The sequence below is a fragment of the Carcharodon carcharias genome, chromosome 17 (assembly GCF_017639515.1).
Source record: "Carcharodon carcharias isolate sCarCar2 chromosome 17, sCarCar2.pri, whole genome shotgun sequence".
Classification (NCBI taxonomy): Eukaryota; Metazoa; Chordata; class Chondrichthyes; order Lamniformes; family Lamnidae; genus Carcharodon; species Carcharodon carcharias.
In genome coordinates, this window is record NC_054483.1 from 91,192,518 (window position 1) to 91,217,961 (window position 25,444).

Below are 25,444 nucleotides of genomic sequence, written 5' to 3' on the forward strand. Positions count from 1 at the left end.
TTAACTAGCCAGTTAATTAATGGCGGGCGCGTGTCGAACTTCATCGCGCGCCTGCCCAGTGAAATATCGCGATGGCGTGCGGTGATGTCGGGACGTTCGCCCGATGTGTCATTTTACGCACTGATGTGTGGGGCCCGCCCCCCTGCATGTCAAGCAGGAAATTCTGCCCATACAGTGTGTGCTACAGGCCTGGTGGCAAGTGAAGCATCCCTGAGGTAATATCTATTGAAGACAATAATGGGAGCACTATGTTAAGATTTAATTACAGGTCGGTAATGGGTTGCATGGAAAGGCAAGCTTTTACTACAAAGTGTATCAGTAAATTTCACTTAACAACTTGGAGTGGGCAACTATTTTCATTGTGGTATAAAGGATGATTTGCAGTGTTTGTGGTTGTAAGACAAGTGTTGTATTCCTGTTTTTATAACTAGGTTTACAATTGCATTACACAAAGGGCCAAGGAAATTACCCTCTCTGACACCTCACCACTGGCCCACCCAGCAGTATGAAAGTTTGATTTGTGGCATCGTGAGCAGGTGTTGTTTGTGAGACTTAGCACCATGATATGATGGAATAGCCTTCTGTTTCATAGAGGTTTGGTTGCTAACAGTCACGTATAAAGTTGGAGATAATTGTTACTTTTTAAATAAAGTATGTTAAGCAACTGAGAGATGCAAAGAATGTAATGAAGCCCAAAGATGAAATATGAACAAAAACTTGTAAGAGGTATCAAAACTAACAGCTATATTATAAATATAAATATATTAAGTGAAAGAGGGTGATATGGGTGAAAAGAGCCCATGAAATAGATGCAGTTGGTATTATAATAATCTCTCAGGGAATCCCTCTGGGTCAATTATGATTTTCTTCCACTTTGGTTCTGTGTATTTTAGTATGGCTAATGAGTCCGATGTGCCAATTTGCAGACTCAAACAGGAGGGGCAAGTAATGTTTGAAAACATGGGTAAATGGGTTCCTTCTGCTGCTGGGACTTGGCCTCCGCATGCTCCAGCTGAATTCTCTCAAGGTGCTCAGTGTCTTCCTGAACACTCTATTTTGAGCAGTCATGGACCTGGGGTTCCCATGAAGCGATGGACCTCTTCAAAGGTTCTTTGAGAACACCCCTAAAGCATTTTTTTTTGTCCTCCTGAGAGTCTCTTGCCATGAGGAAATTTGAAGCTATTTCAGAAACCTGGTGTCAAGCATGTGATCAATGTCACCTGTCTAGCGAAGTGATTTTGGTGCCTTCATGCTGGAATCGTTGGCTTGTGAGGATGTTAATATGAAACTACCTATCCTACCAATGTATAGGCACTATTAGTATTTCTCCAGTGCCCTGAAGTGCATGCTGTAGCTTGTCCATATCTCTGAAGCATATAGGGTTGTGGGGGTCATTGCTGCCTCGTGAACTATAATCTTAGTCTCAGCTTTGAAGTCCCTGTCATCAAATACTCTTTTCCTAAGTCAGCTGAATGCTGAGCTGGGGCATTGGAAACGGTGATGGATTTCACCATCTACATTGTTGAGAGGAGACTCCCAAGATATGGAAAGTAGTCTATGTTTTCCAGGATCTCATGGAATCTGATCAATGGGGTTGAAAAGCACCTTAGTTTTCCAGGTGCTTAAAGTAAAGTCTATCCTCTTGTATACTTCAGCAAAGAATCAACAGTGACGTGCAGCTCGGTCTCCGAGTGAACACAAACAGATCTCAATGACTGAGTTTACAGTGGCCTTAATTTTGGAGTGGAGGTGGCAAAGGTTGAATAATTTCCTGTTCATCTGTGAATTATTTCCACTTGTGTGGGGAGCTTGCTGGAGCTGAGGTGCAGAATTGTGGTAAGAAAGATGGAGAAGCGGTTTGGTTCAATGATACGGGTTTTTTTTAAAACTTCAGTTTTCACTGAGGTATAGTCTGTGATACTCCCCTTAGTAAGGATCAAGCCATTGATCAGCTGAAGAACAACAACAAGGTCTCTCGAGCAGATGGAACCCCTACCAAAAGCCTGCGTGTCACCATCTGGTAGGCAAAAGATGGTGACAAATTTGAGGACGATGCTATAACATTCACGATTGATGGAGTCAAAAACTTCCATAAGGTCAAAAAAGGTCATGTGCAGTGGATGATGCTGCTCCCTGGATTTTTCCTGGATTAGTCACACAATGAAAATTATATCTCGGTTGGCAAAACCCACATTCTGTGGGAGGAGCTCTTTAGACACTGAGTGGAGATGGCTGAGGAGGACTCTTGCAATGATCTTCCCTGTGGAAGACAGCTACAGGTCAAGTATCCTTTACCTATAAATTCAAAAACCGAACACATCCAAAAACTCTACATTTTTTGAACCTTATCAAACTTTAGTGCTGGATGTCCCAGTTGTTTATCGCACTGTTTACCTTGATTTTTGTGGTGAACATGTCAAAAAGAAACTTATTGCGGGTACCCTGTATTTATTACTCAGTGATACATCTTATTTAGGTAGCTATTGCAATGTAAGTTTATATGTAGTAACCAAAAAATGAAATTATTTGAAATCCAAAATGCAATCAGCCTCAAGGGTTTCAGATAAAGGATACTGACCTGTATCTAGTTTAAGAGCTGTTATCTATCAGGACAACCTGAGAAAGCTGGAGCTTTTTGCTTTGAAAGAGAAGACATCAAGGATATATGATGGAAATCTTTAACTGCAAGGATTCCATTCTGTTAATATTGATAATTATTTAAACAAGATAGCTTAATGAGCACCAGGGGACATGAGTAGAAGTTACAAAAGCATAGAAGGTGGCCAAGTAGTATTTTTTGGTGAGCTTTGGAATATTTTGTCCATGAGTGTGACTTCATTTAAATATTTAGATAGGAGCTGGATGAGTTCCTGAGCATGATAAACATAGTTAGTGTCACCAATCAGTTTGATCACATGGAGCTTATAGAATAACCTTCATTAGGTCAGAATGCAATGTTCCAGTGTAAGTGAATGCATGTGACTAAAGTGCCCCCACCAGTTCATGCAACATTTTGAAATCTTTTTTCACCATTTTTCCCATAGGATGGATGAGAGGATGAATTGTAAGTGTTGTCTTTAGTAAAATGCAAGAAGTGAGGTTGCCATGCTGAGAATGTACACTTGGGACTGGGGATAGTTGGTTTGGTTGCCTGGCGTGCTGGCATAAGGGAGGTGTCAGAAATACAACCTCTGCTTCCTAGGGTCAGAATTAACAGAAAAGGAAAAAGGCTTTTTGTCTGCAGGTAGTCAGTTTTTTGAGCAAAGGACCTGAGGGGCATTTCTTGGCCTGGAGCTAGAATCGAAAATGCAGAAAGTGAGTGTTTGCATTTGGAAGGTTTTTGGAAAGAAAGAGAAGACCAAAATAAAAAGTAAATCATCTAACATAAGCAACTAAGAATGGGATTTATTTGATTACCCTATTTTTCCAAGATGAGATGTAAGATTGAGCAAAATATATGGAATTTCCTCTGTATATTCACTTGCTACAAAACAGTTTAAAGATTTGTATCAGGCCTTGTTATACCAAGTGATTCAGAAATCTTGACTAAGGCCTGTGAACTACTTACTATGTATCAACTTGAACATTAATTAAATAAGTCTGAAATAAATAGCTAGTATCTTTAATGGTAACTATAATATTACTGGATTGTTATTAAAAAACCCTCATTAAATATCTTTTAGGAAAAGAAATCTCCTGTTGTTACCTGGTCTGGCCTGTATGTGACTCCAGATGCATAGCAGTGTGTGAGATTCTGAACTGCCCTCTGAAATGGTCTAGCAGGTCACTCAGTTGTATCAAAAAACTGCTACAAAAGCATTTATAATAGACTATGGTTCAAGGAGATATCTTACCACAACCTTCTGAAAAGGCAACTAGGGGTGACCAATGCAAGGGAAGACTTTTTCCCGTAACTTCCACACCACGTGGATAATCAATCAAAATATTGGACATTCCGGCCTATAACATTACAACAAACAAATAAGCAACTTATAAAAAGCCTGTATTGAAGATTATTACAAACTTTAGTTCTTAAAAAAAGTTGTGGTATTGTATATTTAAAGGCATTGATCATTCATTATTTTCCATCAGTATACAGCATGAATTGTGCCGTAGTCTATGACCATAGGCACTAAACTATCTTTGCAGCCAAATGGCTCTGGTGTGTTTATAATATGTCAGTATTAATGGAGTTTGGCAGATTAGTCTATGCCTGTTGATTATTTCCACATTAAATGTAGTCATTCTTATAATTTTCCCCTCAGACTGTGATATTAAGTTACAAAGCCATAGCTTTGACTAATGTCAGTTTTCAAGGGGTTTTGATGAACTTCAGAAAATGTAGGATTATTTGTGATAAATTTGCCAATGGATGCAGGGTCTTGACACCATAGTTGAAGTGATATTGTTCTACCGAACAACACATGCAAGCTGGTTTATTTGTGTGACTGTAGTGTTCTCCAGCCAGAAGCAAGTTCAATAACTTATAATAATGGCTCAGTAAATTATCCTGTAATAAGTGAACTGATTTTAGGTTAATTATATCTTGTAGCTACTGAATTTCATAATGGCTATTATATTTATTTTACTACGAATGTTAGATGGCTGCAAGTGGCACTTACTCAGCAATAACCTGGTCACTGACATTCATATTGATTCCATCAGGGCCACTCAGCTCCTGACCTCATTACAGCTTTGATCCAAACATGGACAAACAGGCTGAACTCAAGAGGTGAGGTGAGAGTTGACATCAAGGCAGCATTTGACCGAGTGTCGCATCATGGAGCCCTAGCAAATCTGGAGTCAATGGGAATCAGGTGGAAAACTCTCTGCTGGTTGGAGTCATACCAAGCACAAAGGAAGATGGCTGTGGCTGTTGGAGGTTAGTCATCTTGGCCCCAGAACATTTCTGCTGGAGTTCCTGCAGCGGTTCAAGAAGGCAGCTCACCACCACTTTCTCAAGGGCAGTTAGGGATGGGCAATAAATGCTGGCCTAGCCAGCGACATCCACATCCCATGAACAAAGAAATAAAAAACATTACAGAGGCACTTATGTTGCCATTGCCAAACCATTGGAAATCATTGGCAGCATTTACGAACAGCTAGTACAGCCATATTTTGATTGGTATTTTGAAACCATCTTATTCTGCACTTTCAAAATAAATTTCCTCGCTTCCACGAAAATGCAGGGTAGCTATTGAAATGCAGAAGCCTCCTTTATTATGAAATCTAAATTAAAACAACACCTGATAGTCACAAGGTAATTAACATATGAACATACGAAATAGGAGCAAGAGTAGGCCATTTGGCCCCTTGAGCCTGCACCGCCATTCAATAAGATCGTGGATGATCTGTGTTTCAAATTCCACATTTCCATCTACCCCTGATAACCTTGGATTCGCGTGCCTAACAAGAAGCTATCTACCACCACCTTAGAAATATTCAGTGACCCCCACCTCCACTGCCTTCTGAGGCAGAGAGTTCCAAATTTGCACAACCCTCAGAGAAAGAATTTCTCCTCATCTCTCCACTAAAAGGGCGACCCCTAATTTTAAAAGAGTGGCCCCTGGTTCTGGACTCACCCACAAGAGGAAACATCCTTTTCATGTTCACCTTGTTGAGACTGTCCAAGATCTTATGTACTTCAATAAAATCATCCCTCACTCCAAACTGCAGTGAAAACAAGCCCAGTCTGTCCAACCTTCCCCCATAAGACAATGATGAGCAAGACAAATCAATCTACCTTAGCCCATCAATCCAGAGAAACCTATTGTCTTCCCTCAGAGTATTGAATTGTCTAAGGTTTTTACCTTCAGTATCCTAACCTATGCATGTATTGATCATTCATAGCATGAAGCACTTCATGGCAGTAGCCATCAGTTGCCTTTCACCAATTTGAACCTGTCGTCCATGCTGTGATTGCTACCTGGAAGTAGTGCTCTAGTTTGCTAACTTGCGCATGTATTCAATTCTCAGTTGTTTCCTTTCAGAATTGAACAGGCCAAGTTTCTCCATTCTTCCTTCTATATCTTTTTGGTCTGCCTTGTACCTGATATGCAAGCTCTCGATTGGGTGGAGTCATCCTAGCATAAAGGAAGATGATTCTGGGCATAGGCCAAGCATCTTAATCCCAGGACATCTCCACAGGAGTTCCTCTGCCCTAGGCCCAACCATTCTCAGCTGCTTTCATCAATGACCTTCCCTCAATCAAAAGGTCAGAAGTGGTGATGTTCATTGATGATTGTATCTTTTCCATTCACAACTCTTCAGAAAATGAAGCTCGCATGATGAATTATAACTGCATACAGCCAAACCTGAACAATATTCAGGCTTGTGCTGACAAGTGAAAAGTAACATTTGTAGCACACGAGTGCCAATCAATCACCTTAAACAAGAGAGGGAGTCTAACCATCTCTCCTTTACATTATCATCACTTAATTCCTCTCTGGTCACAGGGGAGGTGCCAGAGGACTGGAGAACAGCTAATGTGGTTATGCTATTTAAGAAGGGTTGTAGAGATAAGCCAGGGAACTACAGACATGTGAGTCTCACGTCAGTGGTAGGGAAACTATTGGAGAAGATTCTCTCCTTCAGAATTTATCTTCACTTGGAGAGGCAAGGTTTGATCAGGGATAGTCAGCATAGCTTTGTCAGAGGGAGGTCATGCCTAACAAATTTGATTGAATTTTTTGAGGTGACCAGGTATATAGATGAGGGTAGTGCAGTTGATGTAGTTTATATAGATTTCAGCAAAGCCTTTGACAAGGTCCCACATAGGAGACTTGTAAAGAAGGCAAATGCACATGGGATACAAGATAATTTGATAAGGTGGATGCAAAATTGGCTTATTTGTAGGAGACAGAGGATGATGACAGAAGGATGCCTTAGTGACTGGAAGTCTGTGTTCAGTGGTGTACCACAGGGATCTGTGCTGGGTCCCCTATTATTCATCATTTATATAAAACAATATAGATGACCATGTGGGGGGTAGGATTAGTAAGTTTGTGGATGACACAAAGATTGGCCGTGTAGTTAACAGTGAGGTTGAGTGTCTTGGGCTACTGGAAGATATAGACAGGATGGTCAAATGGGCAGATAAGCGGCAGATGGAATTTAACCCTGGAAAGTGTGAGGTGATACACTTTGGAAAGAGTAATTTGACAATGAAGTATTCAATGAATGGTATGAAACTAGAAAGTTCTGAGGAACAAAGGGTCCTTGGCATGTGTGTCCATAGATCTCTGAAGGTGAAGGTGGAGGGGCATGTTAGTGGGGTGGTGAAAAAGGCATATGGGACACTTGCCTTTATCAATCGAGGCATAGATTACAAAAGTAGGGAAGTCATGTTGGAGTTGTATAGAACCTTGGTGAGGCCACAGCTGGAATACTGTGTGCAGCTTTGGTCACCACATTATAGGAAGGATGTGATTGCACTGGAGAGGGTGCAGAGGAGATTCACCAGGATGTTGCCTGGGATGAAACATTTAAGTTATGAAGAGAGTTGATAGACTTGGGTTGTTTTCGTTGGAGCAGAGAGGACTGAGGTGCAACCTGATCAAGGTGTACAAGATTATGAGGGGCATGGACAGGGTGGATAGGGAGCAGCTGTTCTCCTTCGTTAAAGGGTCAGTCACGAGGGGGCATAAGTTCAAGCTGAGGGACAGGAGGTTTGGGTGGGGGGGTGGGCGGAGTGGGGGTGGGGGGGGAAGAATGTGAGGAAAAACTTTTTTACCCAGAGGGTGTGACGGTCCGAAATGCACTGCCTGGGAGGGTGGTGGAGGTGGGTCACCTCATCCTTTAAAAAAGTACCTGGATGAGCACTTGGCACGTCATAATTTTCAAGGCTAGGGGCCAAGTGCTGGTAAATGGGATTAGGTAGGTAGATCAAGTGTTTTTCACATGTCGGTGCAGACTCAATGGGCCAAAAGGCCTCTTCTGCACTGTGAGATTCTGTGAACATCCTGGTGTTTTCCATTGACTAGAACCTAACTGGACCAGCATATAAATACTTGAGGCTGCAGGAACAGATCAGAGGCTGGATATTTTGCAGTGAGTAGCTCACCAAGGCACCAGCCAGAAGTGTATTGAAATACTCTCCATTCTCCTGGAGAAGTGCAGCTACAACAACACTTAAAAAGCTCAGTACCACCCAGGACCATGCAGCTCAGTTGATTGGCATAACACACACCACCTTAAACATAAACTCCTTCCACCACCACCTCAATGTGGCCACAGTGTGTACCATCTACAAACCACTGGCTAAGGCTTCTTCATTAGCACCTTCCAAACCCATAACCTCTACCACATAGAAGAACAAGGGTAGCAGGTATAAAGGAACACCACTACATGCAGGTTCCTCTGGCTAGCTTTGTTCAGGCTAAGAAGGTCAGTGCCTTTTCTTCATTGCATCTGGGTCAAAATCCTAGAACTCCCTATCTAACAGCACTGTGGGAGTTCATTTACTACATGGGCTGTGGCAGCTCAAGAAGGTGGCTCACCAATGCCTTTTCAGGGGCAATCCTAGATGGATAATAAGTGGTGGTCTTAACAGCAATGCCTACACCCCATAAATGATTGGAAGAAAAATAGCCTGGCTATCCTTGTAAATGTGAACTTCAAATTTACATGATTCAGATATGGGATTACATATCCTGGCTACAAATGGTTGACTCAGACCGAAGCTTTCAACACATGATATGTCATCTTGGAGCTAATTTCAAAGATCATCCTCAAAATCTCTTCCACTAAGATAAGCCACTATTTTCCTTAGGATAACTAATGACCATATGTTTGAGCTCTGAAAAAGTGGAAAGCAGGAATCTATCACAAAGTAACATTGTGCAAAGCACAATTCAAAGTATGAATCATTTTCTTAACTTAGCAAGGATACACATGATCCATCCATCAGAGGCAAACAGTTACAGAAGTAACTGTTTATCATCTTTATTATCTAATGACAGTGAAGTGAACCCTGAATTTATGAATGTGTGTCCTGACACTTAGCCTTCCCAATAAGGCAGAAGGTGACAATATTTAGGACTTCAGGCCACTGTTCCGACAGGTGAGGAGTTGTCATATTTTAAGGTTTCCATCCTATTGATCCAGGAACTTAAATTAGGTTAACTTCAAAAAGCTACAAGGCATACCAGCCACTCGAGAATAGTGTTCCAGGCATACCAAATTGGTGATCATCCAGCACTAAGAGATACTCATAACTATACTGTTAGAATTATGCTTCCACTCATTGAAAACAACAGGGGTCTTGGCTATGCTGACAATATAGTTAGCTCACATATCATGGAAGGAGAGTTCTCCTTGATGGAGATGCTCATTTTGATTGGCAGCTCACTGAGCCAGTCCATGACAGAGGGACAGACAAACGTTGAGTTTCCCCTCTCTGGAAAAATCCAGTCTTCAGAAGGAACTGGATCTGGAGCAGGAGGCTGAGAATTCTCAACTGCTGATTCATAAAGTAAGAAAGACCTATATCAAAGACAGATTTCACATAATTCATTTTTGCGCTTATAAAATTTACAAAAAATGAATGTTTCATTTAAAATAGTACTCTGTTCATTCATGTATTTCATGAAAAATAAACCAGTTTGTTAGTTTACAGTTGCCTTTGTCTCACTAGGATGCTTTCAATCTTTCTGAAAGATAATAGGAGCATACATGGAGGCAGTTATGAGATCACTGTCCCCAGTGTACACAAGTAGGGTCCTATTGTTATGAGTCCAGGTCAAGTTATCAGTAAATATTCTGTGGTTAAAGTTAGTTTCTTGATCATAGAGAATGTCAGGTCCACTTTATAAAAAATATTCATTTACAGAACATGGGTGTTACTGATGATGGAGAGTAGACGGATGAGTGGTAATTGGCGGGTTTGGATTTGTCCTGCTTTTTGTGTGTAGGACATACCTGGGCAATTTTCCAAATTGCTGGGTAGATGCCAGTGTTGTAGCTGCAGTGGAACAGCTTGTATTAGGGGTGCAGCAAGTTCTGGAGCACAAGTCTTCAGCACTATTTCTGAAATATTGTCGGGGCCCATAGCCTTTGCAGTATCCAATGCCTTTAACTGCTTCTTGATATCACATGGAGTGAATTGAATTGGCTGAAGACTGGCAGGAGTCTTTTGGGAGCACCCAGTGATACTGAATCTCAGGTAGCTGAAGCTTGTAACAGAAGCTTGGGAGGAAGTGTTAGGACAGTTTAGTACCAGGTCTAACACTAGAGAAGCTGGCAGCAAGTTATGAAGAAGTTTCCAGATCTCTACAGGTTAGTCAAGGTAGCAGCATCCACTTTGATCTTATATTCTTTCCATCAAAGTATAAGGAGTCTTTATGCTTCCTTGTCCTCACACTATCTTGAACTGTGAAGGATGATCAAGAGTGGCAATTATGCAGCAGGACATTCTCTGTACGTTCAATGTAACAGGAACATTTAAACTTTGCCCCTGAGACTCCATCTGTGCATCTTTGAAATTCATAAAGACAAAAACATGAGGAGCCTAGCATAAACCCCCAGAAAATCAATGCTGGTTGATGTCCCAGCACTGATTTATGATTGCTCAATGTTTCGCTTCCCTCAATCCTATATCACTGTCCAAGCAGACACTTACTTTTATTTCAACCAATATCTCATCCAATATAAGGTTTTACTTTTATTTCTTATCAGTTTAATCTTGTGCAACAGTTTTTCATGCAGAAATTTGTCAACAGTTTTCTGGAAGTCTACATCTAGTATATCATATGTCTTTCTGCAGTTCACTGTAGGAGGTTCCTTAGATAAATCGATGAACCTGATAGGGAATTATTTTCACCTTTTGATGTTGTATTGACTGATGCTTGTTAGAATGTTCAGTTTGTCAACCTGTTAATGTTGAGCTGATATCTATTCCAATTGAACATTGGCAAGTTCATACTTTTCAAAGACCAAGGTGATCTAATTGAAGTGTTTAAGATGATGGAAGCAATTGGTATAGTGGACAGAGGGAATTATTTTCTGTGATGGGACACTCCAGGACAAAGAGGAATAATCTTAAAATTAGGGCTAGGCTGTTCAGAGCTAAAAGACAGATGATAGTGGAAATCTTTCGAACTCTGACCTGCAAAATACTGTTTGGGCTAGCTCCATTGAACATATCAAAACTGTGATTGATAGCTTATTGTGAGGCAAGGGAATTCAGGGATAGAAATGTAGAAAATAGGAGGAATAGGTCATTTGGCTCTTCAAGCCTCCTTCACCATTCAATATGACCATGACTGACCCTTTATCTCAATGTCATACTCCCGCTCTCTTCCCATGCCCCTTGCTACCTTTAGATTCTAGAAATCTATTTTCTTCTTAAGTATATTCAGTTACTTGGCCTCCACAGGTTTCTGTGGTAGAGAATTCCACAGGTTCACCAGCATCTGAGTGAAGAAGGTTTTCCTCATCTTAGTGCTAAATGGCCTACCCCATACTCCACTATGACCCCTTGTTCTAAACCCTCAGCCACAGGAAACATCATCCCTGCATCCAGTCCATCCAGCCCTGTCAGAATTTTATACATTTCAATGAGAACCCTTCTCATTCTTCTAAACGCCAGTAAATACAGGCCTCGTTGGCCCAATCTCTCCTCATAAGACAATCTTGCCATCCCAGAATCAGTCTGGTGAACCGTCACTATACTCCCTCTATGGTAAGCATATCCGTTCTTAGGTATGACCATCAAAACTGCACACAATACTCCAGGTGTGATCTCACCAAGGCCCTGTACAGCTGCAGTAAGACACCCTTGCTCCTGTACTTAAGTCCTCTCGCAATGAAGGCCAGCATATCATTTGCCTTCTTAACTGTTTGCTCCACCTGCATGTTTGCTTTCAGTGATTGGTGTACAAGGACACCCAGGTCCCTTTGCATATCAATATTTCCCAATCTATCACCATTTCAATAATACTTTACCATTCTGTTTTTTCTACCAAAGTGGACAACTTCACACTTATCCTTTTTATACTACATCTGCCATTTATTTGTCCAGTCACTCAACTTATCTAAATCTTCTTGAAGCCTCTTAACATTCTCCTCATCACTCACATTCCCACTTAGTTTTATGTTATCAGCAAACTTAGAAATATTACATTTGGTTCCCTCATCCAAATCATTGATATATATCATTAATAGCTGGGGCCCAAGCACTGATCCCTGCAGTACCACACCAGTCACCACTTGACATTCCGATAAAGACCCATTTATTCCTACTGTTTCCTGTCTGCTAACCTATTCTCAATTCATGCCAATATATTACCCCCAATCCCATGTGCTTTAATTTTGCACATTAACCTCTTATGTGGTACTTTATCAAAAGCTTTCTGAAAATCCAAATACACTATATCCACTGGTTCTCCCTTATCTATTCTGCTAGTTAGGTCCTCAAATAACTCCAGTAGGTTTGTCAAACATGGGCCAGGATTTCCCGTTCGGCAAGCGGGGTTGGGGGGGGGTGGTGGGGGGTGGGGGGCAGGGCTCACTCGCCGACAAGTAAAATGACAAATGATGCGGGATGACGTCGGGAGGAACTCCTGATTTCACCCCACCTCATTTCAATTTTCAGGTTGGTGGGGGCTCAGCAGAATCAGCTGTGCGCCTGCTGACTTGTCAATGGCCTATTAAGGCCATTGACAAAGTAATTAATGTAATTAGTGGACCTGCCTGTCCAATCTTAAGGTTGGCGGGCAGGCCAGGAGCCCTGGTGGGCATTAGAAAAAGCAAGAAACCTCCTCCACGGGCTGAATGAGGTTTCCTGTATGTTTATAAATTTTTAATAAAAAAGTGAAACTAACTAATGGACATGTCCCAACTCATATGACAGTGTCACATGAGGTGACATGTGAGGGAAGTTATTTTTTCCCCTGTTTTTAACATGTAGCCAATCTCCCTGAGGCAGCACTTAGCCTCAGAGAGATGAATGCGCTGTTTCATGCACATGCGCGAAAGAGCGCGCTCTCGGTTCAGGGAATCTTCCCCCGCATAGCGCTTCCTTGCGGACCTCATGCTGGGCAGAACTTAACTGGCCCGCCCACAAAATGGCGGCTCACCTCCATGCGCCCGCTCCTGAACTTTCCCCGCTGACGGGAGGGGAAAATTCTGCCCATGATTTCCTTTTCATAAATCCATGTCGACTTTGTCTAACCCCATTGATATTTTCCAAGTGTCCTGTTTTCACATCCTGTATAATAGAAACTAGCGTTTTCCCTTTCACTGATTTAGGCTAAACCCTTTTATATTCCTTGCAAGCTTACTCTCATACTCAATCTTAACCCCTCTTAATCAATCTCTTGGTCCTCCTTTGTTGAATTCTAAACCGCTCCCAATCCTCATGCTACTTTTCCAAGCAACTTTATATGACTCCTCTTTGGATCTAATACTATCCTTAATTTCCTTTGTTAGCCATGGTTGGGTCACTTTTCCTGTTGTGTTTTTGCACCAGAAAGGAATATGTAACTGTTGCAATGCACACATTCATTCCTTAACTATTAGTCATTGCCTATCCACTCATGCATTTTAATGAACTTCCCCAATCTGAGGCCTCTTACCTTTGTAGTTTCCTTTGTTTAGATTTAGGACCCTAGTTTCAGATTAAACTACTTCACTTTCCAACCTAAGGAAGAATTCTATCATGCTATGGTCACTGTTCCCTAAAGGACCCTGCACAATAAGATTATTAACTCACTCCTTCTCATTGCACAAAGCCAAATCTAGGATAGCCTGTTCCCTAGTTGGTTCATCAATGCACTGGTCTAAAAAAATCATCTCACACACTCCAGGAATTCATCTACCACAGTATTATTGCCAATTTGGTTTGTCCAGCCTATATGTAGATTACTGCAGTACCCTTGTTGGATGCATCCCTAAATTCCTGTTTGACACCTTCCCCTACCTTACCATTACTGTTTGGAGGCCAATAGACAACTTCTACCAATGTTTTCCACCCCTTGTTGCTTCTTAGCTCCACATATAGATTTTCTGAGCTAATATCCTCTCCACTATTGCACTGATTTCATTCCTAACTAACAATGCCATGCCGCCTCCTTTTCCTTTTTGCCTGTCCTTCCTAAATATTGAATACCCTTGGGTATTCAGTTCCTGGCTTTGGTCACTCTGCATGTCTCTGCAATAACAATCATATTGTACCTGTTTACATCTATTTGCACTATTAATTCATCTACCTTAGTGTGAGTGCTCTGTGCATTCAGATACAGTGCCTTTAGGCTTGCCTTTTTACATATCTTATTTGTATTATGGCTCTATTTGCTGCTAGCCCGTTTCCTGTGCCTTCCACTTTTGCTTTTTACTTTTCTGCCTTTCATTTCTATCTTTGTTTCCCTCTCTTGTGTCTCCCCACTTAGGCTCCCATCCCTCTACCACTCTAGTTTAATCCCTCCCCCCATGGTCCTAGCAAATACCCATGCGAGACTATTGGCCCTGGTCCTGCAAACCGTCGAGCTGTACAGGTCCCATCTTTCCCAGAATCAGTCCCAGTGCCTCAGGAATCTAAATCCCTCCTTCACCATCTCTCCAGCCATGCATTCATCCAGTCTATTCTCCTATTCCTGATCTCACTAGCATGTGGCACTGGAAGTAATCCTACTTTTTAATTTATTTCCTAGCTCCCTATATTCTGCTTGCAGGACCTCATCCCTCTTTTTACCCATGTCGTTGGTACCGATATGGACCATGACCTCTGGCTGTTCACCCTCCCCCTTCAGAATGTCCTGCAGCCACTCAGTGACATCATTGACCCTGGCTTCAGGGAGGCAATATACCATCCTGGTGTCACATCTGCAGCTGCAGAAACATCTATCTGTTCCCTTTACCATAGAATCCCCTGTCACTATTGCTCTCCCATTCTTTTTTCTCTCCCCACCCCTGTACAACTGAGCCACTTGTGGTGCCACAGACTTGGCTCTCAATGTATTCCTGAGAAACCATCTCCCCAAGCAGTATCCAAAATGGCAAATTTGTTAGAGAGGGAGATGGACCCAGGGGACTCCTGTACTACTTGCCTTGTGCCTTTACTCTGTCTGGTGGTCACCCATTCCCTTTTCTGCCTGTGCACTCTTTACCTGCAGTGTGACCACCTCACTGTACATGCTATCCATGAAGATCTCAGCCCTTGGATGCTCCACAGTGACCCCAGCCACTGCTCCAGATCCAAAACTTGGATTTCAAGTTGCTGCAGTTGGAGATAATTCCTGCACACATAGTCATCATGGAAATTGGAAGTGCCCCTGACTTCCCACATCACACAGGAGGAGCATTCCACATGACCAAACTACCCTGCCATGACTTACTCCCTTTACTTCCACTAGTTTAGCAAATATTAAAGGCAATAGAAATACTCACCAAGTCCCTCCTTACTTCTTTCTGATAAAAGGTAGAAAATGAAAGGACCACCCCTTCCCTCTTCAGCAAACTCCCTTAACTCACCAAACCCCAACTGAAACAGTGCAGACAAGGCAACACTGTAGATGGCCCGCTTCCATGGTCCCCGAATCCAGCCCCCGAAAACCCGCTCAAGCCAGTCATCCAACCAACTAGCTACAAGCAGAGTCCGAACGAGACCCGTTCAAAAGCTGGACCAAAACTTATCTACTCCGAACCCAAAGAGCAACTTTTAGTTAATTGCTTAATTAAAGAAAGACGAGACTGTAGATAGAAATTAACCCTTAAATTAAATTAACCCTTAAAATTCCCTCACTCACCAAACTCCAACTGAAACAGTCAATTGCAGCCCAAGACGGTGCTCAGGTGAGTTTTAGTCCAGCTTCAAAACAGGGCCCATTCAGGCTCTGCCTGCAGCCAGCCAATCGGACAACTGGCCCAAACAGGCCCCCAGAAGCAAGATCCAGGGAGCACAAAAGCAGGCCATCCACAGTGCCGCCCCGGGCTTCATTTGAGTGCTTCACTTGGAATTTGGTGAAGATATTGAACTATGGCGGATAAATGGAGTTAAGGTACTGATTAGCCATGAATATAATTGAATAGAGGAATAAGCTCAAAGGAATGACTGGCTCACTCCTGTTCCTATCTTCTTCATGTAGAACCAATACCTTTTTCTTCAGTTTAGGAAAAAATTCTGCATCCTTGCCATCAGATTCATTCCTTTAGACTAAACTACACTGCACACATTCACATTGTCCACTTCAATCCACAACTGAGCTTCAAGCCCAGTATCCTATCAATACAAAGACTGTTCATTCTACCATGCAATACTGCCCATCCTCCATCCTACTTTAATCTTACTGGCTTCCCAACCATAATGTTCATATCACTAAAAACTCTGCTGCCTGTATCCTGTCCTGTACTAAGCACTGCTTACCTTATCAGCCACATCCAGTTCTCTGGATAGCTCTACTGTCTCCTGAAACCAATGTACTTCTCTAACTGTCTCAGAACTTCATCTAAACTTTTGGAAATTTCTCCTAAACACCTTGCAAAGACTTGGCATAGATTCCATTCTTTCTTTTGGGAAGTGCCTAAATGTGAATTGTCATTGCTATTATCAAACAGTTAATCCACAAAATAATCCAGCTGATAATTAATATCATTGGTCCAAATATTGATGTGGCTGGCTATTTGGATGGCACTACTGTTAATTAGTCTTGCCCTTGCCATTTAGTTTTTTTCTTTTTAAATAGTCGTTCTGCAGTACAGAACTTGAGTGTTGCCAAAAAAAGAGGTGGACTATTGAAGCTGTTCATCTTGCATGCATCAGGACAGCTGTGCTAGATAAGTCAACAGTAAAGGGGACAACAAGTTATGCTGCATGAGAAGATAGTGCTGACTCTGATTGGTAGAGGCATTGCCATGGAGAATGCAGCAGAGAACAGTTAATTGTTAGATACCAAGCTTTTGTTTCAAATTCAAACCAGGCAAGTCGACTCTGATTGGTCAAGGCATTGCCATGAGAATGAACCAGGGAACGGTTTAGTTGGGAAAGGTGTAATGGATAGACATGCTCCACTGTCTGCAAAGAAGAGGACACTGTGTGTGAATATATGTGGCTTCTTATTTTACTCTGTAAATTTGTACAAGCTCTTCCAAAGTTTGAGAAAAAAGATATACAAGCATTTTTTATTTTGTTTGAGAAGCTGGCTAAACAGATGAAATGACCACAGGGAAACTGGATGCTATTATAAAAGTCTAATTTGCGGGGTAGGGCGCTTGAGGTATATGCTTCACTATCAGAAGAAATGTCAGTGAATTATGATATGGTGAAAAAGGCTATTTTGAGTGCATATGAGTTGGTTCCTGAAGCATGCAGGTAGAAATTTAGGAATATGAGAAAATAGCCTGGGCAAACTTATATTGAGTTTGAAAGAGTAAAACAAAGTAATTTTGACTGGTGGATACAGGTGTTAAAAATAGAGACAACGTAATTCTTTTGGAAGAATTTAATGGTTCAATCCTTTCGGTAGTGAGAATTCATGTGGAGGAACAGAGGGTTGATTCTGTAAGACAAACAGCAGAGATAGCTGATGATTATGAGTTAGTTTTTAGAGCTAAACCTTTTTTTTGTCACCCTTTCAAATGGAAAAGGATAAAAAGTGGGAAGGTGAAAGGAAGGTAAGTAGTCAGGGAAGAGGAAGGGTAGCTGGAAGTTTCTGGAGGTTTTTTCTCAGAATAAAAAGGAAGGTGCTGAAGGGAGAAGTGACATTAGAAAATTGAAGTGTTTTCATTGTAATAAAGTGGGGCATATGAAGTCAGTGTGTTTGAAATTGCAGAAAAATCTGTTGGAATTATTGGGGTGCAGAAAAGTCCTGGAAGTAAAAGTACAGTGGGTTCTGAGATTGGTAAAAGTACAGTGGTTTGTGTAGAGGTGAAGCAGGGAGAATCAGTAATAGATAAAGATGTGGGAATATGTTCACAATTTACTCAAGAGAATTCTGAGGAGCAGGTTGCAGAAATGTTTAAAGATTTTATTTGTGAAGGGAAAATCTTTCCATGTTTACAGGGTGGAGTAGGTGAAGCTGTTAAACTTTTAAGAGACACAGGGGCTAGTCAATCCTTAATGTTGTGAGATAATGATATTTGTTTTTCCAAGGGAGTGTTGCAGAAGCAGGTAATAATAAGTGGGGTTCATGGAGATACTAAATCTATTTCACTGTGGAAGGTAAATTTAAAGAGCAAATGGAGGACAGGTGAAGTTATAGTTGGAGTGGTGGAAAAGTTGCCCATCACAGGGTTTCAGTTTATTCTGGGTAATGATATAACTGGAATGCAAATGTGGGTGATGCCTATGGTAGTTGAGTAGCCTGTAGAAGTGTTTTCAACAGAGGTGTTACAGAAGGAACATCCTGGATTGTTTTCTGATTGTATTGTAATGAGATCAAAGGCTCATAATGAAGAACAAGAGAAACAAAAAAGGCAGGCAGTTCAAAGGCAAGAAGAAGGTATCAAAATCCAATTAGCTGGCACTGTGTTTGATAACATTGTTCATGAGGAAAGAATACAGAACAATTCAGCTGAAGTGTTTAACTCAAGGAGGTTAGTAGAGTTACAGAAAAATGATTTGCAATTAAAACTGTTATACCAGAAAGCTTATTCATAAACATGTATTCCAGTATGTTGTTATCTTCAAGGAGATATTTTAATGAGAAAGTGGAGGTCGGACCATGTCTCAGCAAGTGAAAGCTGGAGGGAGGTGCCTCAGTTTGTTATCCCATTAGAGTACAGAAATGAGATTCTGAGGATTGCTCATGAAATTCCAATGGGGGACATTTAGGAATTAGGAAAACACAAGAAAAGATACAGAGGTATTTTATTTTTGGCCAGTATTGCATAGGGATGTAGTCAACATCTGTAGAAACTGTCACATGTGTCAAATGACGGAAAACCATAAGCAGTGATTAAGCCGGTATCTTTAATCCCAATACCAGCATTTGAAGAACCTTTTACCAGGGCCATGATTGATAGTGTAGGATGCCTTCCTAAGACTAAAAGTAGAAATCAGTATTTACTAACAATAATGAATGTGTATACCAAGTTTCCTGAAGCTATACCTTTAAGAAATATTACTAAGAGGATTGTGGAGGAGTTAATTACATTTTTTTACAAGATATGGTTTACCTAAAGAAATACAATTAGGTCAGGAGTCACAGCTGTTTAAGGAAGCAATGAACAGTTGGGGATAAAACAGTTTAAATCAACAGCTTATCATCCGGAGTCTCAAGGAGCTTTGGAAAGATAGTGTCAAACTTTAAAAATTATGATGACAGCATACTGTCAGGATTATCCACAGGATTGGAATACAGGAATTCCATTCTTGTTATTTGCCATTAGAAACGCTCCTAATGCATTGACAATCTATTGCAGTCACACAAACCTATTTCTGGAAATAAGTTGGGGAAGACAAATTTAGTTATACATGATGTATGCATAGAAATTTCACCTTCAATAAGGCAACATCTTTATAGATTAAATCCAGCAAAGTTATCAAAAGTACAAAAAGAAATTGATTTCATGCTTCGAAATGATATAATAGTCTAGTTGCAGTAACTGGAGTTCACCTATTGTACTGGTACTGAAGCCGGATGGGGCACAAAGACTGTGTGTGGACTATCAAAAGGTGAATACCGTAATGAAAGTGGATTCTTTTCCCTTACCATGGTTGGAGGATTGCATTGAGAAAGTGGGACAATCGAAATTTATCACAAAGATTGACTTGCTAAAAGGATATTGGCAGGTACAGTTTTCAGAGAGAGCTAAGGAGATATCAGCTTTTGTAACATCAAATGGATTATATCAGTTTAAGGTCATGCTATTTGGTGTGAAGAATGCACCTGAGACATTTCAAAGGCTGGCAAAGTAATTGCAGATCTAAGCAATTGTGCTGTTCATACTGATGATCTAATCGTTTTCAGTCAGCTGTGAGAGGAGCATTTCCAGTATCTGGAAGAATTATTTACTCAACTACAAGAAGCTAATTTGGTGATGAACTTGGCTAAAACTGAATTTGCAAAAGCACAAGTTACATATCTAGGCCATACCATTGGACATGGTAAGGTGGCTCCGAGAAACTCGAAAGTCAAGGTTATCGTCGATTTCCCAGTGCCGACAGCAAAACGAGAAGTTTTGAAATTTCTGGGCAAGGGTGGGTTTTACCGGAAACTTGTACACGTTTTAGCCGTGTGATTTCTCCATTGACTGAACTGTTAAAAAGGGACAAGAAGTTTCAATGGACATTGGAATGTCAGAAGTCATTCGATAGTTTGAAAACTGTATTAACTACGACACCAGTTTTGGCAGCACCCAATTAAGCTAAGAAATTCAAGTTGGCAGGTGATGCAAGTGATATAGGCATTGGGGCTATACTATTACAAGAAGGTGACACAGTAATTGAAAAGCCGATAGGATATTTTTCACGGAAGCTGAATGTACAACAGAGAGGTTATTCAACAATCGAAAAAGAGACTCTGGTTGGTGTTAGCACTGGAGCATTTTGAAATTTATGTTGCAAACAATTCATCAGAAACAATTGTTTATGCAGACCATAATTCTTTGAAGTTTTTGGACAAATTTTGAGACAAAAGTGCAAGACTTTTCAGGTGGAGTTTATTATTACAACCATTTAATCTACATATTGCTGGAGAGTGTATCTGTCCACAGATGCGTTATCAAGTGTTTGAAGCTCAAAGGAAAATTGGACATTTTTAAAAACCTGGACACTGAACTGGAGTGATTTCTGTTGAAACTAAGGACTTGTGTGTGTGTGTGTGTGTGTGTGTGTGTGTGTATATATGTATGTATGTGTATATATATATATATATATATAGTTATATTGTTTTTTATATATATATATATATAGTTATATATGTTATGTTAATGCATGCATCTGGTAATGTAATGGTGTAATAAGTATGAGTATGATAGTGAGTTTTTTATACATTCATGGGATGTGGGTGTCGCTGGCCAGGCTAGGCCAGCATTTATTACCATCCCTAGTTGCCCTAGATCAGAGGGCATTTAAGAGTCAACCACATTGCTGTGGGTCTGGAGCCACACGTAGGCCAGATAGTACATTGAAATTTGTCCTTAATTGGGCTCAATTGGCTGCCGCTGGGCAGTCGTGCTGTCAAGATTCCCACTGCTTTTGGCAGGAGGATGTCAGTCTCCCCTCCTGATGCCACAATGCCTGCCCTTCTGCTTTCCAGTCTGATGCCAATGGGTCAGGAAAATTTGGCCCAGAAAACAGAAGTAAAACAAAAACTTAAAACAAATCTCCAACAACAATTATAACCTAAAAGATTGAGACTCCACACTACTAGTCACTGGTGTTCATTACCAGGAAGGCTTATTGGCAGTAAATAATAATTAGTATATTGTTGAAGGATCTCTGAACCCAGGCTTAATTAAATATTCAGGAAATTTAAACAACTTCAGTACAAGCTCCTTGTGTCACTTCAGAAGAATACTAACTTTTTGTGGCAAGTTTAGTTTTTATCTACCACATCATCAACAACAACATCAATGGCATTCAATGCACGTCACTGGTTGGTGAGACAGTGAGTTGGCATTTTTGTGAAGCTAACGTTCTAGTAGTACATCTTTTCAATCTCTACATTTCCTTTTTGCAAATCTGCCTTCGCCTGAAGCTGTTGAGGCATTTGTACATAAGTAACAGTGAATGCTATTAGCCTCTGTTATTTTGACAGTTGTTTTTGTCATTATTTTACCATTTATTGACAATTATACTTTCTTTGTATGCTTAAACCTGAAGTTACAAGCAGTGTGAATGCAATAACAGAACCCTACCTATGCTATCAGTAATAACCTCTGACAAATATGAAACATACACCTTGAAATTAGATTTTTTCTGGAGATGAAGGAAACCAATTGCAGAAAATATTGATTTGTGTTCTGTGCATCATATGTAGGTATTTGAAGTTTCCCTTTAAACCATGCTTTGAAAAACATTTATGCAGAAAATCAATTTTAATGCCTATGATGTATTTTCAAAGATCCAAATTCTTCTGTGAACATTGGATTGAACAGATACTGTGTGCATCAAAGCAAAAAATTGCGGATGCTGGAAATCCGAAACATAAACAAAAATAGCTGGAAAAACTCAGCAGGTCTGACAGCATCTGAGGAGAGGAATACAGTTAATGTTTCGAGTCCATATGACTCTTCACCGGAGCTAAGGAAAAATAGAAAAGTGGTGAAATATAAGCTGGTTTAAGGGGGGATGGGCAGGACAGGTAGAGCTGGATAGAGGGCTAGTGATAGGTGGAGATTGCCAAAAGATGTCATAGACAAAAGGACAAAGAGGTGTGCAGTTGGAATGTGCCTGTATTATACCTAGATCTTTTTGACACTCAATTGGAGTTTAAAAAAAACAAGTTGCATGGAAACAATACTGTTTGATTTTATGGGCATTCAAGAATAATTGCACACAAACGGGCAATGTACTGTCCTGGGAACTGATCTCTTAGGCCTGGCCTGGGAGAAAACAACTGTGGGTCAGGTTACTGTGGGTTTGATTCTGATCAATTTGCAGCAGAAATCATTTGCTGAGGAACAATTTATTGCCAATGTTGTTTGATTAGTTGATATTTGCTGGCATTATTTTATTTTTGGTAACATATTTATTGGTTAATTGTTAGCTTCAGTACATTAACCCATTGCTGGCACTGCATTTAATTTTTTGAAAAAGCTTCAACCAGTGTAATATTCCTTTCAAACAGTTTTCAGACAGGTTCCATTCTCAAATAGCTTTAATTCTCAAATCTCCAACAGCATTGCACTAGAGCTCATCACCAATTTTTCTAAACATCCATTCTTTTAACCCATTAACTCCCATTTGAGCAAGAACTCTTAAAAAAAAAATTCCTATTTTAAAGCATGAATCCCATTTGAATTGGACAATGATTTACATTGTCTGTTCTTGGCCCAGATTTTGTATTCAGCAGCAAAGTGACCATGCTTGCTGCTGGCCTTGAAGAAAGTTGCCCATTGAGAATTAGCAATCTCTGTGGCACTGACTTTCCCCTTTTCAACATCAATTTGAATCTGGTGCCAAGTCAAGGGAATCCTGGTGTCCAGCAGGGAAGCAGCCAGTCACATTGAAGTCTCCTCACAGACTGCAAACCAGGAAGTGAAAACCGATTTGCTTTTAATTTTTAAATTTTGCAGATGGCAAAATAAATGATTGAGACCTGCACATGGAATGCAAGTGGAAGCTAAAATATCACAAACAAGCTTAACATTATTATTTAACAATATGTGGGATTTATCATAATGGTGAAATTTGACATTCGGCAAATATAAAATTACACTTTTGGGGCCAATGAGGCCGTTTAGCAGTAAGTGTGAAGTTAACATGCCTCATTCAACAATGTGTAACTTTTCCCAAGGTTTATACAGCAAGGCTAAAGGCTTGAGAGTGGGAGTTCTTGTCCGTTCAATGACTGCCCACTGATTTCAGTCTGCAGAACATCAACGGCGCACCTCCTGGACAGGAATAGATCATTGCTTGCAGGTATGGCCACCAGAAGTTGCTATCCATTTCAGAGGAATAGTAATAGTGAATGCTGAAAGTTTCTGTGTCATTACTACTGCAAATCTGGGCCATTAAAGATGTTCAGGTTTTTGGTGAGACTGGAATTCTGTGTTCAGTTTTCGTCTCCACATTTAAGAAATGATATACTTGCATTGGAGATGGTACAGCGAAGGTTCACTACATTGGTCCCTCAGATGAGGGGGTTGTGCTTTGGTGAGAGGCTAATTAAATTGGGCTGTATTCACTGGAGTTTTAAAGAATTGTGAGGTGATCTCATTGAAACCTAGAAAATTCTGAAGGTGCTTGATAGAGTAAACACTGAGATTGTTTCCACTGGTCAGGGAGTCTAAAACACAGGGTCACAGTCTCAGGATAAGAGGCCAATTGTTTAGGACTGCGATGAGAAGAGATTACTTCACTCAAAGGCTTGTGATTCTTTGGAATTCTCTATCCCAGATGGTTGTTCACCTTTGAATACATTTAAGGCTGAGATTGACAGATTTTTGGTCTCCCAGGGAATTAAAGGATATGGAGAGCAGGTGGGAAAATGGAGTTGAAGCCCAAGATCAGCCATGATCATAACTGATTGGCAGGGCAGGCTCACTGGGCCAGATAGTCTACTCTTGCTCCTATTTATTGTGTTCTTGTGCAAAGCTTGCTTGCTCTGGCCTCGTGTATTAAATATATTAGTTGAAAATTAATACCTTATTAGGAAATACAGTTCAGCTTTCAGGAGATGCTGCAATATTAAAAAAAAGCCCAGCAAACTGGATATTTCTCAAACTGTGTAGCGAAAGGATTTTTTTCATTTCATTGGATTATATTTCTAATTTAGTACTGACACAGGAAAAATGGCTTGGCAAATAATTTGTATTTCATTAGTCATGTGAAGAGAACAACCTGATGTAAAATGAATCAACATTACTACAGAATAGTTCACCATATTGACGCATAGAGGATACAATAATTATTCCAAACCAAGAAAAAAATGAACATATACCTATGTAGTGCCTGTCAAATGTTCAGATTATCCCAAAGCAGTACCACAGTTAATGTGTTGCTTTTAAGTGTTATCACTGTTGTAATGTAAGCAAACATGGCATGATCACACAAACAACAATGGAATCATATATTTTTTGGTTGAGTGATGAATGTTGTCCAGGACACTGGGCAAGTTCTGCTGATCTTCTTTCAATGGTGCCATGGAATATTTTACATCTACTTGAACAGGGAGACAGGGCATCAATTTGATTTCTCATTTGAAAGATGGCATCTCTGACAATGTAGCATTCCTTTAGTAATGCACTGAATTGTCAACCTAGATTATGTGCACAAGTCATTGAGCTGTGGTTTGAATCCACAGCAACCTGACTTATGATATCCACTGAACCAAGCTGGCATTTAGAGCTTGTAAAACACACTGGATATAAAATATGGGCATTATATTGACAGCTGTACGAGGACTGATGTTTCCTGGTGTGTGACAATGTTTGACCTGGAAGCAGTACAGAAAGGAAAATTTCCAATTTCTTTAAAATGTGTGTGGAATCTCTAATTGATTTTAAGAATGTTTGAAAAGCACTTTACATTAAATGTAAAGGGGTCAATTGTAATTTTCTTGGATAATAAAAAAAAATACTGGTTCATGTGACGTGACAACCCTCGATCTGGAAGTGATACCAACAGGAGGAAAGTTAACATATAAAAGCCATGTGCCTGGCAGAGGCAAAGGAGAGCTGGAGGCAGAAGGCAAACAACGCACAGATGCAGGAGCTCTTGGAGGCCCTGCGCGAGCAGAATTAAAACATCTAAAATCTGAAAGGCTTTGTGTATAGCTCAGAGAAGTTAAAGAGGTGGGTACTTTACCAGAAGTGGCCAAACCATGAACCAGGGTGTTATTGG